Source organism: Globicephala melas, chromosome 12, assembly GCF_963455315.2.
Source record: "Globicephala melas chromosome 12, mGloMel1.2, whole genome shotgun sequence".
In the NCBI taxonomy this organism is placed as follows: Eukaryota; Metazoa; Chordata; class Mammalia; order Artiodactyla; family Delphinidae; genus Globicephala; species Globicephala melas.
Window position 1 is genome coordinate 50873527 of NC_083325.1, and position 16084 is coordinate 50889610.

At 39.8% G+C, this 16084-nt stretch overlaps 1 protein-coding gene and 1 long non-coding RNA gene across 5 annotated transcripts in view; one reads left to right on the forward strand and one right to left on the reverse strand.

Moving 5' to 3' along the window:
* FOXN2 (forkhead box N2) overlaps positions 1 to 15416 on the reverse strand; it is a 56204-nt gene extending 40788 nt beyond the window's left edge. Inside the window, exon 1 of one of the 4 annotated variants that reach the window (XM_030857736.2) lies at positions 15361 to 15416. The gene's annotated coding sequence lies outside the window, so the exon portion shown is untranslated. Of the gene's footprint in view, positions 1 to 13851; positions 13928 to 14128; positions 14284 to 15035; positions 15209 to 15360 lie in introns of those variants that run through there. The other 3 variants (XM_030857731.2, XM_060309556.2, XM_070046873.1) reach the window with 3 other exon arrangements.
* Positions 15417 to 15678: 262 nt separating this feature from the next.
* LOC115854030 (uncharacterized) overlaps positions 15679 to 16084 on the forward strand; it is a 297742-nt gene continuing 297336 nt past the window's right edge. The window contains exon 1 of the long non-coding RNA XR_004039840.3: positions 15679 to 15849. This is a non-coding gene — a long non-coding RNA (uncharacterized lncRNA). The remainder of the gene's footprint in view (positions 15850 to 16084) is intronic.

The following is a 16084-nucleotide window of genomic DNA, read 5'->3' on the forward strand; positions in this document are numbered from 1 at the left end:
AACAGGTGGTATTCTTTATCCCCAAAATTTATTTATGTGTAATATGGTTTTCAGTGCCTTGAATATAAGCTATAATTAGTCAGCCATGCAGTAAATCTACAGTGAATTGTTCCACTGAAAATAAGCATCTTTCAAAAGCACACTCATGATCAAAATAAATTTAATAAAGGCAGACAATGATATCTTACCTTACTAATAACCCCCATATCAAATTTGGAAACCATGATTAAAACTTAAGACTGTATACTGGTTGACTTAATATACTGATTTTATATGTAATTCTAAAAACAATACAAAAGCATGATTAACTTAACACAGAATTAAGTTCTCTTTAAAATAGGACTAAACTAACCCTATATGAACACTTAAGTAAATATATTTATGCTAAAAATTATTAAAGGTATATATTATTGGTATTTCCCTGGTGGCACAGTGGTTAAGAATCTGCCTGCCAATGCAGGGAACATGGGTTCGAGCCCTGGTCCAGGAAGATCCCACATGGCGCGGAGCAACTAAGCCCGTGTGCCACAACTACTGAGCCTGTGCTCTACAGCCTGCAAGCCACAACTACTGAGCCTGCGTGCCACAACTACTGAAGCCCGTGCGCCTACAGCCCGTGCTCTGCAACAAGAAGCCACCGCAACAACAGAAGTCCCCGCTCGCCGTAACTAAAGAAAGCCCACCTGCAGCAAAGAAGACCCAACACAGCCAAAAATAAATAAATAAATGTACTTTTTAGAAAGTATATGTTATTAAATAGACTATCTCCAGGGCATTTTAGAAAGTAGTAATACTTAACTGTAATAATCATTCAAGTTTCTAAATAAACTTACATGGAATATAAAACCCGAATTCTAAGTAGCCATATCAACTGCAGCTATTTACAGCTAGTTGTCACTACTAGTAGATAGAATCAGCAACTGAGTGGATGTTAGTTCCATTTGATAATACTATATAGAGAATACTGAAAGAGAATATGGCTGTTTTTCTTCTTGGAGGTAGATCAATGTTTGTGGTGATGTGTGTGTGTGTGTGTGTGTGTGTGTGTATTTTTTGTTTTGACCTGTTGAGCTTGAGATACTTGTGAGATACTTAAGTAGAGTAGGCATTTGGGATATATGTGATCTAAAGTTCAGGAGAGAGGTTTGGTCTAGAGATAGATTTTGGAGTCACTAAACCTGAAATCTGCCCATCTTTCTCCACTTTCGCAGTCACAACTATAGTCCAGGTCAACATCATCTCTCATCTAGACCACTACAATGGTAGTCTACATGAATGGTACCCCCTACGGTTTGTGTTCTGCACAAACATACACAGTGGCTCTGATAATATCTTCCTAAATTAGTCCCCCTGCATCTATGCCTGATGCTCCTAATTTGTTTTCTATAATATAGCATAATCTTATAAAATGCAAAACTGAAAATGTCCCTTTCTTGCTTAATCCATCAAAGGGACCCTTAGGTCAAAGTCCAAAGGCCTTAACATGGTGTATGAGACTCTGCCTAACTTAGCCCCTGTCTAACATCTCTGGCCTTATCTTTTGCCACTCTCCCTTGTGCTCCCCACTTGAGATGTCTGAATAGGCCATGCTTTCTCCTCCTCCCTCAGGGTCTTTACAAATGCTACTATCTTTGCCTAAAATATTCTTCTTTTCATTCTTACTTGTATGTACATTTCACCTAGCCCTGGCTAATGGCTATCATTCGTATTTCAGCTTAAAAATCTTAAGAGAGACTTCCTCTAACATCCCAGACTACAGAGGGCCCCAAGTTCTTTTCTTCCATAATTGCCTATACTTTTTAATAACATTTGGCACACCTGAGATGGCTCAATACGCATCTTTCCTAACTGACTGAAAGCTCCATAATGGCAGACAAAACAGTTGTCTGTTTTGTTTACTGCTCAAATATTTATTGTCCAGCTCTGCTACTACATAACTCTGACATCTATAAACTGAGATGGTTGAACTTTTGTTCTACAATAATCTAAGTGCTATTAAAAACTGAAATTCAGGGCTTCCCTGGTGGCACAGTGGTTGAGAGTCTGCCTGCCGATGCAGGGGACACGGGTTCATGCCCCGGTCCGGGAAGATCTCACATGCTGCAGAGCGGCTGGGCCCGTGAGCCATGGCCGCTAAGCCTGCGCGTCCGGAGCCTGTGCTCCGCAACGGGAGAGGCCACAACAGTGAGAGGCCGGCGTACTGCAAAAACAAAACAAAACAAAACAAAACTGAAATTCAAATATTACTAGCTTTCCTGTAGATATATACATGGTAAGACCTACCTTTCCTACTTGTATGTACATTTCCAACATGTGTTGAGTGTTTGTATAAATTATGTACACATAATTTATGTAAATGAGAGCTTTCTTACATAAAAACACTTTCTTACATAAAAAAATTCATTGAATGCTTATTGATACCTGGTGTTTTACTTGTATTAACTCTTTTAATCTTCGTAACAACTCTACCAGGCAACTGCTATTATCAGTGTCTATTTTATGTGGAAACAGATGCAGAGAGATTAAACAGTGTGCCCACATCACAAATCATGAAGTGGCACAACTGGGATATAAGCTCAGGGAATAATGTGACTCCAGAGCTCATGCTCTTCACTAGCATACTAGTTGCCACCCTACCTAGATTGCTCCATAAGAAAAACAACAAAAAAGCTACATACTATCATCAATATATCTGACTCAGTATCTATCAATACATCCTCAACCTAATGCTCTTCCATATGAAGTTAGTCCAAACTAGACAAACCTGTTCAAATATTTCCTGTACATTTCTTTATATGCTTCCTCCTGCTATTCTAAACATCAGGATTGTCTACTCTCCTACCACCAATCAGTCAAAACCCTAATATTTAAGGCCTCACTTAATGACAACTCCTCCATGTAATTCCCACCTGAACTTCTCTTAGGGATTTTCAATCTCTCTCACAATGTTCCAATTGCATTTATATGTCCTCTTTTTACAGTAGTTATTTGTGTCAACAGCTCAAAAGAAACAATTGACATGAAATCACTTTATAAACACTAAAGTTCTATATTATAAAGTATTTAATCCAGACTAAATAAAAAACCAGAGGAGACTAGGAAACAATGGGTTCAACACACCTAAGCAGAATACTTCAAGCAAGTACAACCTGGCTCTAACTAGACAAGAAACACAAAGGTAAAATTATACTCAAATTATACTGCATGGTAAGTTTTTTCAATTAAACAAAGGAGACATTTTTTTTTCAAAGGAGACATTTTAATCAAACTATATGGAACAAAAAGTTGAAGGGTGAAATATGATATTCATTAAAAAAAATTTACTGAGCATTAACTTTCAAGTAAAGAATATTATGTTAGACAACTATGTTCCATTCTGCTCTGTGATCTTTTCACTTCCTAAATTTCAGTTCTCTACTTAAGAACTATTTGGAAAATAGTTTTATCACAAAAGGAAACTTTTAAACATTAATTATTTTAATTCCATCTGAACAACATGCTCTTTTGAAGTTGCAATTAAAGAAAGCCTAATGCTAATCCACGTGTATGAAGAACTACTAAAGGAAAAGTTTGAAAAAAACAGAGATAATGAGTTGTTAAAGGTACTGACACACCATTCATAAGCCTCCATTATGACTATAAAATCCACCTCACTCAATCCCACTCATTGGGGAAAGTTCCTACTCTGTGTTCCCACAGTACTAGAATCCATGTCTAGAAGGGTATGTCTCACACTGCAATTATTTACTTTCATGCATCTGATCCTTATTATTAAACCCAATTTTTTCTCCATGATTTAAGAATGGTCCTAGGTGTACACAATGTAGGTTAGCTTTTGAATATTGGAAAAAGCTAAAGCATTAAAAGTCAAAGCACTAACACTTGACTTGTATATGTGCAACAGAAAGACAATCCCATGACCCTTTCACAATTTCCCAAAGGATCTTTAATAGATTCTTAAAGGCTCTCTTAACTATGAAGAAATAATCAGGGCAAAACAACAGGTTCAGAATTTTGTGACATCTATATACAATCAGTGGACGGCATTAAGTGGCAATAATTTCAGAAGAAATGAAAGTTTTTTGTCAAGATTTTAGGAAAAAAAGACATGACCACTCCCTGAATTAAAATTACCAGGAAGATGATTTTGGGAAGATGGCAGCTGTCGTGGCAGCAAATTCTTTTTTTATTTTTAAAAATTTTTTTATTTTTATTTTTTGCTGTACATGGGCCTCTCACTGTTGTGGCCTCTCCTGTTGCAGAGCACAGGCTCCGGACGCACAGGCTCAGCGGCCATGGCTCAGGGCCCAGCCGCTCCGCGGCACGTGAGATCTTCCCGGACTGGGGCACGAAACCATGTCCCCTGCATCGGCAGGCGGACTCTCAACCACTGCGCCACCAGGGAAGCCCGGCAGCAAATTTTTGATTCCTTGCAAATCTTCACATAAAAACAGGCAGAGCAGCTATAGAGCAAACCCCAAACCCATGGGTAATAACTACAATAAAACTATTTAACAAAGTCTCCCTGCAAACCTCAAAATACAAGGACGTAAACAAACCACCAACAGCCCACAGACTTATTTTCTATCAGTGTCTAAGTGAGAGAAAATAGAGGGAAGCAATGAGGTGTCTGAGGAACTTGAGAAGAGAAGCACAAAACAGCCAAAAGGTATTCCCTGGAAAGTACTGAGAGACAGTTTGTGAACAGAAGCTGAAGCTATTCCAAAAGTGGGTAAGTGCAAGGGGTCTACAGTAAGGCCTACAGGCATGGAACAATCTAGTCCCTTTGAGCTCTCAAAACTTGACCTTTGGGGCTCTCTTCCAAGACAGACCCTAGACTTAAGAGGAAGTACTGGGAATAGAAACAAAATTGAGCAGGACAGGGAAAAACAAGATTAAGGAAAGAGGGTCTGGACATAAGTGCCAGAGTAGAAAGAGCCAGAAAATCTCTGAAAGCCATCCACCATTTTTTAAACGATGGATAAAAACAAAAAACAGAGGACTGTGAAGTTAAAAGAGCTATCGGAACCAAGCCTCCTCCTACAAGTTCAAGAAAACTAGTTTCATAAAAAGAAATGATGAAAAGTGTTGAGGGTTGAATATCATACAAAGTTACAATAAGGAAAGAGAAACAAAAATAGTTAAATTTGGGACTTCCCCAGTGGTCCAGTGGATAAAACCCTGTGCTCCCAATGCAGGGGGCCTGGGTTCGATCCCTGGCCAGGGAACTAGATTCCGCATGCATGCCGCAAATAAGAGTTCTCATGCTATAACTGAGAAGCCCGCATGCCTCAACTAAGAAGTTCGCATGCCGCAAATGAAGAAGCCTGCATGTTGCAACAAGGATCCTGCGTGCTACAGCCAAGACCCAGTACAGCCTAAATAAATAAATAAAATAAATATTAAAAGAAAAATAGTTAAATGCAGAGAAGCAGGGCAGAGGGGGAAATGGGAGTTGTTCCATGGGTAAAAGTTTCCATTTCACGAGGTGAATATGTTTTAGAAATCTGCTGTACAACACATTTCCTATAGTTAACAATACTGTATTGTACACTTAAAATTTTAAGAGGGTAGATCTCGTGTTAAATGTTCTTACCACAGTAAAAATAAATAAGTAAATAAAATAAAGATATAAAAGAAAAAACAGGGAATAAAATGATATCCTACAATGAAAGCATGCCAGAAAGATATGCTCACAGGAGAGACAAAAATGAGCTTCTATTTCAAAAAGAGCTTAAAAAAATTATGTAAGACATGAAAAAAAAATCAGAACTAGAAAAGCTCAGGAAAGTGGGGGGGTGTGGTGGTGGTGGTGTGATGAATTGGGAGATTGGGATTGACATGTATACACTAATACATATAAAATAGATAACTAATAAGAAGCTGCTGTATAATAAAATTTAAAAATTAAAAAAAAAGAGAAGCTCAAAAATAAAGTGACAGAGCTCAAGAAAGAATCTGAAATAAAAGGAAAAAAAACCCACTTCAGAAATGAAGACTTAAAGGAATACAAGAAAAAATAAACATATAAGATAAAGCCTTAAGAGAAACAAAGGGTAAAAAGGAAGAAAACTTAATCAGAAAGAAATAAAGAGGAAGGGAGAGAGGAAAGGTGCAAGCAGGCTAACCACACTGTCTAAGGACACATACTTGGGTAATAAAACCAAAAAGAAACTTAAGGGATTTTCAAAAAAGTTAGAATAGTGGTTAGGTTTTTTTTTTTTTTTTCTTGCGGTACGCAGGCCTCTCACTGTTGTGGCCTCTCCCGTTGTGGAGCACAGGCTCCAGACATGCAGGCTCAGTGGCCATGGCTCACAGGCCCAGCCACTCCGTGGCATGTGGGATCTTCCCGGACCGGGGTACGAACCCGTGTCCCCTGCATCGGCAGGCCAACTCTAAACCACTGTGCCACCAGGGAAGCCCAGTGGTTAGTTTTTGAAGGAAGGAGTTATGTTTTGGAAGAGGCACTCGAAAGGGCTTCTAAGGTGGCTGGCAAAATTCTATTCCTTAACCTTGAAGATGGTTACATGAGGGTTGGCCTTAGAATAATTCACTAAGCTGCACATTTCTTGCGTGGTTTTCTGCATCTACATTTTATTTTACAGTAAAAAGCATTTTAAAAATTTAGAAAATAAAAAACCATAAATGGTATTAATTTAAAACTTCTAGCTATCAGTAGAAAACATAGTAACAAAAAGCTCTTGGAATAATCTTCAAAATGACTTAAAAAAATTACACGGCAAACCGAGAGACAAGTTTCCCACAGTGTTTCATCATGAAGTTTGGTAAACAGGACAATGAATTAAAAGTCCACCATCTTATTATATAGAACCTACCTGTTCTGCTTTTCACATGTAACACATAGTTTAAAAGTGTTTGACATTTACTTATTCTTAGAATAAATTTCAACTGATACTTAAAATTTGTAGAAGATTTTTTCAGTTAAGAGGTACTCTAAAACTGCGAAGAAAACTCACCTTTGAGACAAGCAAACACGGTCTTCTTAAAAATAAATATAATTAAATTCAACAAACATTCATTGAGCACATGTTATGTATGAGGTGTTTACAATTTAGTTGAAGAGATATGTAACACATATAAGAGGAAGCTATATATAGTAAGTGCTTTGAGAAAGGTACAAAGTAATATGGGTTCAGAAGAAGAAAAGGGCATCCCACCTGCATTAAAATTCGAACCAGACACATCTCATATTCCTCCAATCCATCTTCTACAATACTGGCAGAATGATCTTTCAAAGACCCCAAGTCCCCCTTTTAAAACACTTCACAAAATAACAGTACACAGCAGGCAATTCAAAAGCCTTACAAGAACCAGGCAGGCAACAAACAAGTGAAGCTGGTCTTCTGTAAGACAACAGAGAATTATGGAGACTGCCAAAAGAGGGCAGCTGCTTATAAGCTTCACCCATGAAACCCATGAAACCAATGAAACCCATGAAACCAATGAAACCCATGAAACCAATGAAACCCATGAAACCAATGCTGCCACGATGTTCAATCTTCCAAGGGACAAAAGAACTCTAGATTTTTGTATGAAATGTACCAATATTTAAGTGTTGGCAAATATGCAAAAAAATTTTTTTCAAATATTCCTGGCCAAACAAAACACAGCTGTAGGTAAAGGTTGCAAACTGTGGCTTACAGGAATGGGTCTGATATTAATATTCCAATAGAGGGTCCCTACTGTCCTCAAAATTGAATAATGGCTGTCTTCCAATTCAAAGGAAAAAAATGAACAATTTTCTCTTATAAAGTTTTCTTCAAACTTTAGCATCTGCTACCATTAGTCTGCTAGCAATAGCAAAAATGCAAGAAAAAGTAGAAAAGGAACATTTGATCGTAGCCTCAAAACAGTTTAATCTTTTTTTGGTTGTGATTGTTTTTATCAAAAGTTGTGCTCATACCCACCATTTTATACTACATAACGTGTTATATGGTCAAATTTTCTATTCCTAAAATTGTTTCTAGATTGTATGATAGAATCAAATATACAAATGTATCTGTTCTTTAGCAAAAGAATGCCATGAGACTCCAGAAAAACCATGGGCCTAATAAAATCTACAATCTTTAGTACGGTGGCCTACAAATTCCATAAAAAATCTGGTTCCTGTTTGCACCTATTTCACACCACCCCAAGCTTCCGGAATATACAATGCTCTTTAACTTCTTCATGCTTTTAGATGTATTTTAGGCTCTCCACCCCATGTTTCAGAGAGACTCAAAGTCATCTCTCTAGGAGCCTTCCTTGAATTATACAATTTTTTCCAATCATGCTTCCTTAGCATCCTATTTAGAGCCCTATTATAGAACTTACTTGCTATTTCTGATTACTCATAATTATTTGCTTATCTTTCCAACTCAGCCACTAGACCAGTAGTTTTCAAACTTTTGATGCTATCCCACAATAAGAAGTATATTTTTATAAGAGATCCATGATACTTACATATGTAACGGAAACAAAATGAAATAGCACTTTTACCCTTACCACATACAACACACTGAAATTTTCTATTTGATTGTATTAAGAGATGTTGGTCACAATTTACTATATTGATTCTCTATCATCCATTTAAGAAATATTGTACTAGAATATAAATCCTTGTAGGCAGAACAAAAATACATTCATTTTTATGCTCTACCGCAGACCATAACATTTAGTAAGCAAATGTTTAAATGAATGAAAATAGCAGCATCCTGTACTAGAAAAGTAAAAGACTAATAATAAGGTTTTGAAGTCAAGCAGACCCATCACCTACCAACTTTCTTATGCAATCTCTGACAAATGACCTAACCCCCTTACATCCCAAGGAATAACACCACTTACTTAATTCACTATGACAATAAAGTAGTGGCATTCATGTCACAGAATAGGCATTCTATAAATATTAGTTTGCTCTCTTTACCCTGTATTCTTCCTTACTTTTTCCTGGGAAAGAAGTATCTCATCCTGGCAAATATCCATTTTTCAAAGACTTCAGGTCACAGTACAAAGAATATGAAATTTTAAAATCTGACAGACCTGGGCTCAAACACCCAGGGCTGCATTTACATAACTTCCGTTTCTTTATAATAAAATATGTCCCGCACAGTTGTTTTGGAGAATTAAATTATATACTCATGTGTCTAGTATAATGCCACGCCAGAACATAGTAGGCACCTGATAAAAGGTAGTAATTGTTGCCATGATTATTAATAAATGTTGCTCAATTAGCATAGAGGTAGAATTTAAATTGAACTTTTAAGGATGGAGGAGTTGGACAGAGGCATAGGGCAGGCAGAAGGAACAGTAAAATCTCAATTTACAAGAAATCTCTTCCTGTTTTCCTGTATTTCCTCTTTTAAGATAAACAAACCACAAGGATGTAAGTTTATCAATTTCCTCAATTCTCTACCTCCAAGGTTATATAAAAACTCAAAATAACTGTTCTCTGTGTCAAAATTCTAAGTTAAACATTAAATTATGCTCAGTGGGCTGAACACTATAAAATGTGAAAAGTGTAAATGTATTAATAATACATTTTAGGGAGAATTTCAATAAGAGTCCAAAGGAACAGTGCTTTTAGTTAACCCAGTTAAGGAGAAAAAATTAACTGCAATTCTTATTCAACACGTCTTTCAAACCACTTCTTAGAAAAAAACCTCTAAGTAGCAAAAGCACCAAATGCCTCTGAAATACAATCAAGAAGCCAAGAATTTTCTTATACAACCTGCAAACTTTATAAGATACGAAGATAATTAACAATAATTAAACTATTCTGCTAATTAAACAGTAGTACACCTACTTGGAGAGAATCAAAGTAATTTTCCCTTATCCATGTTGGTAGCAAAAAGATGGTTATTTTAATGGTATATATATTTAATCTTTTTGATAACAGCATATTTTCTAAATGGCTACTTAAGAACTTTATTTAGCCTTTTAGGCTTACAGTAATACTATACTTACAACTGTCAGTGAAAAGACCTATGTAGGTGAGGGGATAAATTCTATTTACTTTATGTTCACATCAGGCAGACTCCAAAAGAGTAGAAATGATGTCTCTTGCTCACCACTATATCCTTAGCACTTAAATACAGAAGATGCTCAATGAATATTTGTCCAAGTTTAATGTTTATTTATGGACAAGAAAATTAGATTGAGGGAAATAAAAATATACATGAATTAAAATTAGGTCAAGGCCTTGAGCATGAGCTGTGCTTGGAAACTTGATTCCAAAGAGTATGATTGGGTGGGGAGTGAAACCCAAGGAAGACCTCAAACAGGTGATCAACATTTGTCAACATTGTATCAATTTTATGTTCTTAGTATATACCCTAATAAGCTGTGAAGAAAATTGCACTTCACCTCTGTTGTCTTCCTCCCTAAAACTCTAACCCCAGTCTAATCATGAGGAAAATGTTAGATAAATCTCAACTGAGGGACATTCTATAAGATTTCTGACTAGTACTCCTAAAAACTGTCACAATCATCAGAAATAAGAAAAATTTGAGAAACTAGAATTCTGGAACAGAAAAAGGACACTAGGGAAAAACTAATGAAATCTGAATAAAGTATGTAATTTAGTTATAAAGTAGCAATTTTGTTTCCTTAGTTGTGACAACTGTACCACTGTAATGTAAGATGTTAACAATAGGGTAAACTGGGTGAGGTATACTGTACTATCTTGCTATTTTTCTGTAACTGTAAAACTATTCTAAAATTAAATGTTTATTTAAATTTAAAAAGTTAGGGTAAGGGGAATAAGAAATATATGAATCAAAATCCTTTGGAAGTGAATGATGATAAACATTCTTTTGGTTCCTATATATTTGGTAGCACTCTCATAGAGTGGAAATTAAGTTACTGAACAAGTCTACAGTATTAATTATGAAGTCACATATGACCAAAGCAGATGCCCCTTATTCTTGTTTCCCAAAGCATCATTCTTAGGCCTCAACACTTCAATTACTAACTCTATAACAAAAAATTGTAACATTAGCTGTCACCTCTATATTGAATGGATTATCTCACAGCTCTAATCTCTAGTCATTAAAGGTTATATTCACCTTGATATCTCCCACTCATCTAACACTCCAACTAAACTCACCATCTTCTTGACTATGCTCCCCTTCCAAACCTCCTTCTCAAAGTTACTAATTTGTCCTTTAATAGATCTCTTTCCTTCCCATAGTCAATAATTAGTCCTGCACGCTGCTGTCAAATGAACCTTCCTCAAATAAGGATTTTATCCTATCATGCCCAAGCTTAAATGCCATTTTTTTTGGCATTAAACTATGCTTAAATTCAAAAGTGATGTTTTCAAGCCCATCCATAATTGGTTATTCCTTTGTACCCTTCACTTACAAAGAAAGACCTTTCCATCCATCTCTCTACCTCATAAGTGCTGCCTTTCCTTTACTCAGAAAATAATCAAATACTCACTAAGCATATAACATATACCTGAGGTGGGGGGAAAAGACTCCTCTGGGTGGTCAAAGACTATAATTTTCTTGGGGTGATAAAACCTAAAAAGATAACAAAGAATATGGGAATTTGTCTTATTCAAGGCTGTAGCCTCAGTTACTGTAACAGTGCCTGGCACATGGTAGGTGCTCAAAAAATATTTATTAAATAAAAACGAGGCAGTATAGAATGCTACAACCCAACAGAATAATATGCTATTAGAGAAAAGAATTTCAGCTGGAGAGGTGGAAGACAGGTCTAAAATTCTATGATTCTAAGGCTAGCAGGGCAATCAAGATTTTAACCAAGCCTCAAGTTTGAGAAGATCTTCAACAGTTAAGAGGATGTGTGCAGGTGCATTTCCAACAGAAAAATGTTGTATCAGCAAACGTAAAAAGTAGTAAATTGTTATACCATGTTGAAGTAGTGAATAATGAACAGTTCCTGTACGTCAGTGGAAGATAAGAAGGGAGAAGACTGAGACCAAAGTTTGAAAAATCTTGAGAAGAAATTTGGTATTATGCTTGATATAAGGTGTTTTGGTTGTTAAAGTGATATAACCTTTAGGAAAATTAATCTAATGGGAGTAACATGAAGGTTAGACTTTCGAAAACAAAAGCCTTACTTTCTTCAAGAAGCCTCCCCTATCTATATCATCTCACATTGTAAACTTTTTTTCACATATATTAATCATGTCTCTTCAACCCAAGAATAGGGATCAAATATTAGAACACTTTTTCTTCCCTAAGAAATCAGCAAAGGGACTTCCCTGGTGGTCCAGTGGTAAAGAATCCGCCTTCCAATGCAGGGGACCCAGGTTTGATCCCTGGTCAGGGAACTAAGATCCCACATGCCGTGGGGTAACTAAGCCAGTGTGTCACAACTAGAGAGAGAAAACCCGAACACCACAACTAGAGAGAAGCCTGTGGGCTGCAACGAAGACCTCACACAGCCAAAAATTAAAAATTAAAAAAAAAAAAATCAGCAAAGAATTGGGCCCTCAAAACTTTGTTTTTGGAGGACCTTTTTACATTTATGCAAAACCCACTTACTAAAATGACAACAATCTAAAAGCAAGGCACACACATATAAGCTGCCATAAGAACAAGATTAATCCTTGTTTGGATGGCACTTTTTAAAGTTTTATTTGATAGCCGGATTCCATAACTAATAATGTAGCTATCTCCCAGCATATGTTTTCAGTGCTTCCTGCTTTATATAAGTATTTCTTCACCTCATTTAGTTTTCTTTCTCAACTATGCACTGCTCTCAGTGGTCAGCACACATATTCATTTCTCAATTGCATTATCTTTTCCGCACCTAAGCCTCTCCAATCTTTTTAACTATTAGCTTCACTGAATTAGAATGAGAATTAAAATTCTAATGGTACTACTGTAACTTCTCCACACAGTTCTTTTAAACATTCTAAGTGTTTTCTGTGGTTTAGCATTCTTCAAGTAAAACTGATTCAAATAAAAACATGTTACAGAAATAATTCAAATGCACCAAAACATTTACAAAATGAAACACGATGCACTAGTAACCAAGGATTGTATGTAATTCTTAAATTCTATAAATTCCAAACTCTCCAAAAGTTTATCTTCAACCTGTTTTTTACCTTACTTTAGAATAATTTATTTAAAATTATTTCATTTTATTTATTTTACTTTTTATTAATTTTTTGCTCTTCAGCCCTTGACCTTTTACTTTTATATATTCTAAAACTTTAATTTCATTCCCTTAATATCTGTTGATGTTAACATTTATATAAACTGTTAATACTTTTCCTTAAAAAAGCTTAAGAAAGTGCCCATGCACAAATCAAACAAGTATTTATTTTATCCCTAAACAAGTATTTTCACTGGTAATATATCTTTTCAGATCACAATTTTTATGTAAAAAGAGAAAAACTGAGATTTTTATGAAACTATTCTGCAGAAATCCTGCAGAATGTGATTATTTCTGATTACATTAGAAACTTTCATTAACGACTCTGAAATTCAAACGGTTTTTTCCCAAAGTTGAGAAACTCCGTAATGTACTCTTCTATTCCCCATCACTCCTTAATGGTACCTAACACTGCTGCTTAGATTTTAAAGATAAATCATCAAAACAGCAGAAAGCAAAAATGTCAATATATACATTACAAGGACTGCTAGAAAACAAAGTCTTCCATTCGGTTGGTACAGAGATAGACATGAACGGTTCAGCTTTTTCCACTTCCATCTCAGAAAACACCAAAATACATGTGGATGCAAAGCTACTGCATGGTTACAAAGCCCCCTGGCTACCAGTGAAGCCTCAGCCCTGGCTGCGCTAGGGCGCTCAGTTACACTCAACCGGCCACGTGGCTGTCACAATCAGAAGACAAGATTAACAGCGTAAACTAACCTGAAAATAATAACCTCCTCCCACAACCTCGGAGTTGGGGTAGAAGAAATAAAGTATGCGTCATTTCTTTGCACGCTAAGACTTTTTTCTGTAAGGAGAAAACCAAGTACAGAGGCGGTTTTAAAGAGGCTTTAAAGCAGAAATCAGGTCCAGGAAGATCCCGAGAGTGTGCCCCCAGTTTATTAAGACACGCCAACTCCCGTGAGCTGCGATGGGAACAGAGGCACTCTGCAAAGGGGCAATGGGGTGGAGTTGAGTAAGACGGAGCACTACGCACATGGGCCGCTTTCCCCTGACTCCCGCCGTCCTCCCGGGTTCCAGCCTCGCTGCTGTTGCGATGGGGCGAACTCAGAAGGCTGAAGGGCCTCGCACACGCCCACACGACCTCTCACCTTCCCGGTAAGGGCACAGATAACCAAGGGCCCAAGAGAAGCGGCGAACAGGAAGTGTCCGTATTGCAGCGCTGAAACACTAACTCCCATCCCACCAAGACAGCAACCCTCGGAGGCCCCCCGGGCGCCCGCTGGAGGAGGGGCCAGAGGGTGCCTGGGTCGGCCACCCCCACATCCGGGACCCGCCCCTGCCCACCCCCAACGCCCAGCCGCCCCGCTGCTCGAAGTTCACTGCCGGCCGCGCCCGGAGCCTCCCCGGGCACTATTTGGCCGGGCCCAGCCAGTCCGCCCGGGGCCGGGCGAGGGCTCCACGCCCCGCACGTCTTGCTGCACTTTATGCCGGGGGCGGGGGGAGGGGGTGCGTCTGTGCTGCAAAGACTCCCGACGGGTTTGGGGCGCTTCCCCCAACAGCAGATTCGTCCCGAGTCGAACCCTAAGCGTCCTCGGGGCCACCTCCAAGCCTTTCTGAAGAGCCGGCACCCCTCGCCGCGGTTTCCGCCGCGCGACACCCCCTCCCGGGCGGTCATTACACCCCTCAGGAAAAACTCCTAACTCCTCACGGGGCCGCACTACCCTCAGTTCGCCACCCCCCCGGGAGCCCACACGCCACCAAAGGCGCGCGCAGGGGAGACCCCCGCGCCAGCGCCAATCCCTCACTGGACAAAAATGTCCGGGCCCGTCACGGGACAGCCGCCTCCGCGCCCCACGCCCGGCGGCCGCCGCACTCTCTGCCCGGAGCGCGGACGCCGGGCGGCGCCTGCTGAGGAGGGCGCCGCTCCTCCGGGGACTCACCGTCAGCTCGGCCGCCGCAGCGGAGGGGTGAGGAACGAGCAGGGGAAGACACAATATGGCAGAGCACCGCAGCTGCTCTCGGCGGCTTCCAGTAGCCGCCTCCGGGAAGACGCGGCAACGAGCAGGCAGCGGCAGCTGCGGTGGCGGCCGCGGCAGTACCACATCCCCCTCCGGCTCTCTTCCTCCCCTCCCTCCGCCCTCCCCCGCTGCCATGGCAACGCGGCGCCAAGGAGATGAGCCCCGCCCCTCCCTCCGGTCCCCGCCTCCAGCGACCCCTTGGGAGGGGGGCTCCTCCCGTCCCTCCCTGTCCCCTCCCACCTCCTACCGGGGGGCCAGGACTGGGACCCGGCAGGCTGCCCAGGCGGCGGGTGTGGGAGGAAGGGGGATGCGGTGTCCGGAAGGGCGGGGCTCGCACGGAAAGCAGGGCGGAGACGTTGTGGGCCAGTCGGGTTTCGGGCTGAGGAGGGGCTGGGGAAGGCGGGAAAATGGAAAGGCCTCGCTTGCCCCGCGAAGGACCTATAAGAATGCGGCGGGGCGCGGCGCGGCCGCTGAGTGGCCGAGATGGGGCGGAGGCGGGTCGCGGCTGGGCGGAGCGACGGGTGGCCGCCTGGCTGGTCCGTCTGCGGAGGCTGTGCTGGGACTGCAGCGACGGCCCTCAAAAGTCCGAGCTTCTGTGGGTTTCCTCAGGAGCTTTCCGGCATTGGCCAAGCTTTGAAAGAGCTTTAGGAACGATAAAGAACTAATAGAAACTTAAAGTAGTATCACCCTCGCTTGACTGAAATTTTGTGTGGAAACTAAGCTCAACGTGTCTGAGGTAAAAAAAAAAAAAAAAAGACAGGAATCAGATCCAAAATTTAATAAGCATTTACTGGGCGCTCACTAAGTGATACGGGTTGGGCTAAATTCTTTACATGCATTGTCATAACCATAGTGCTAAAATAGCATTGCCAGATAAAATACAGGTGTGCCCAGCTAAATCTGAATTTCAGCATAAGAATGTACCATTTGGGAAATACTTCCTAGTTTATTTTGTTTGTTTTTTTTTTTTT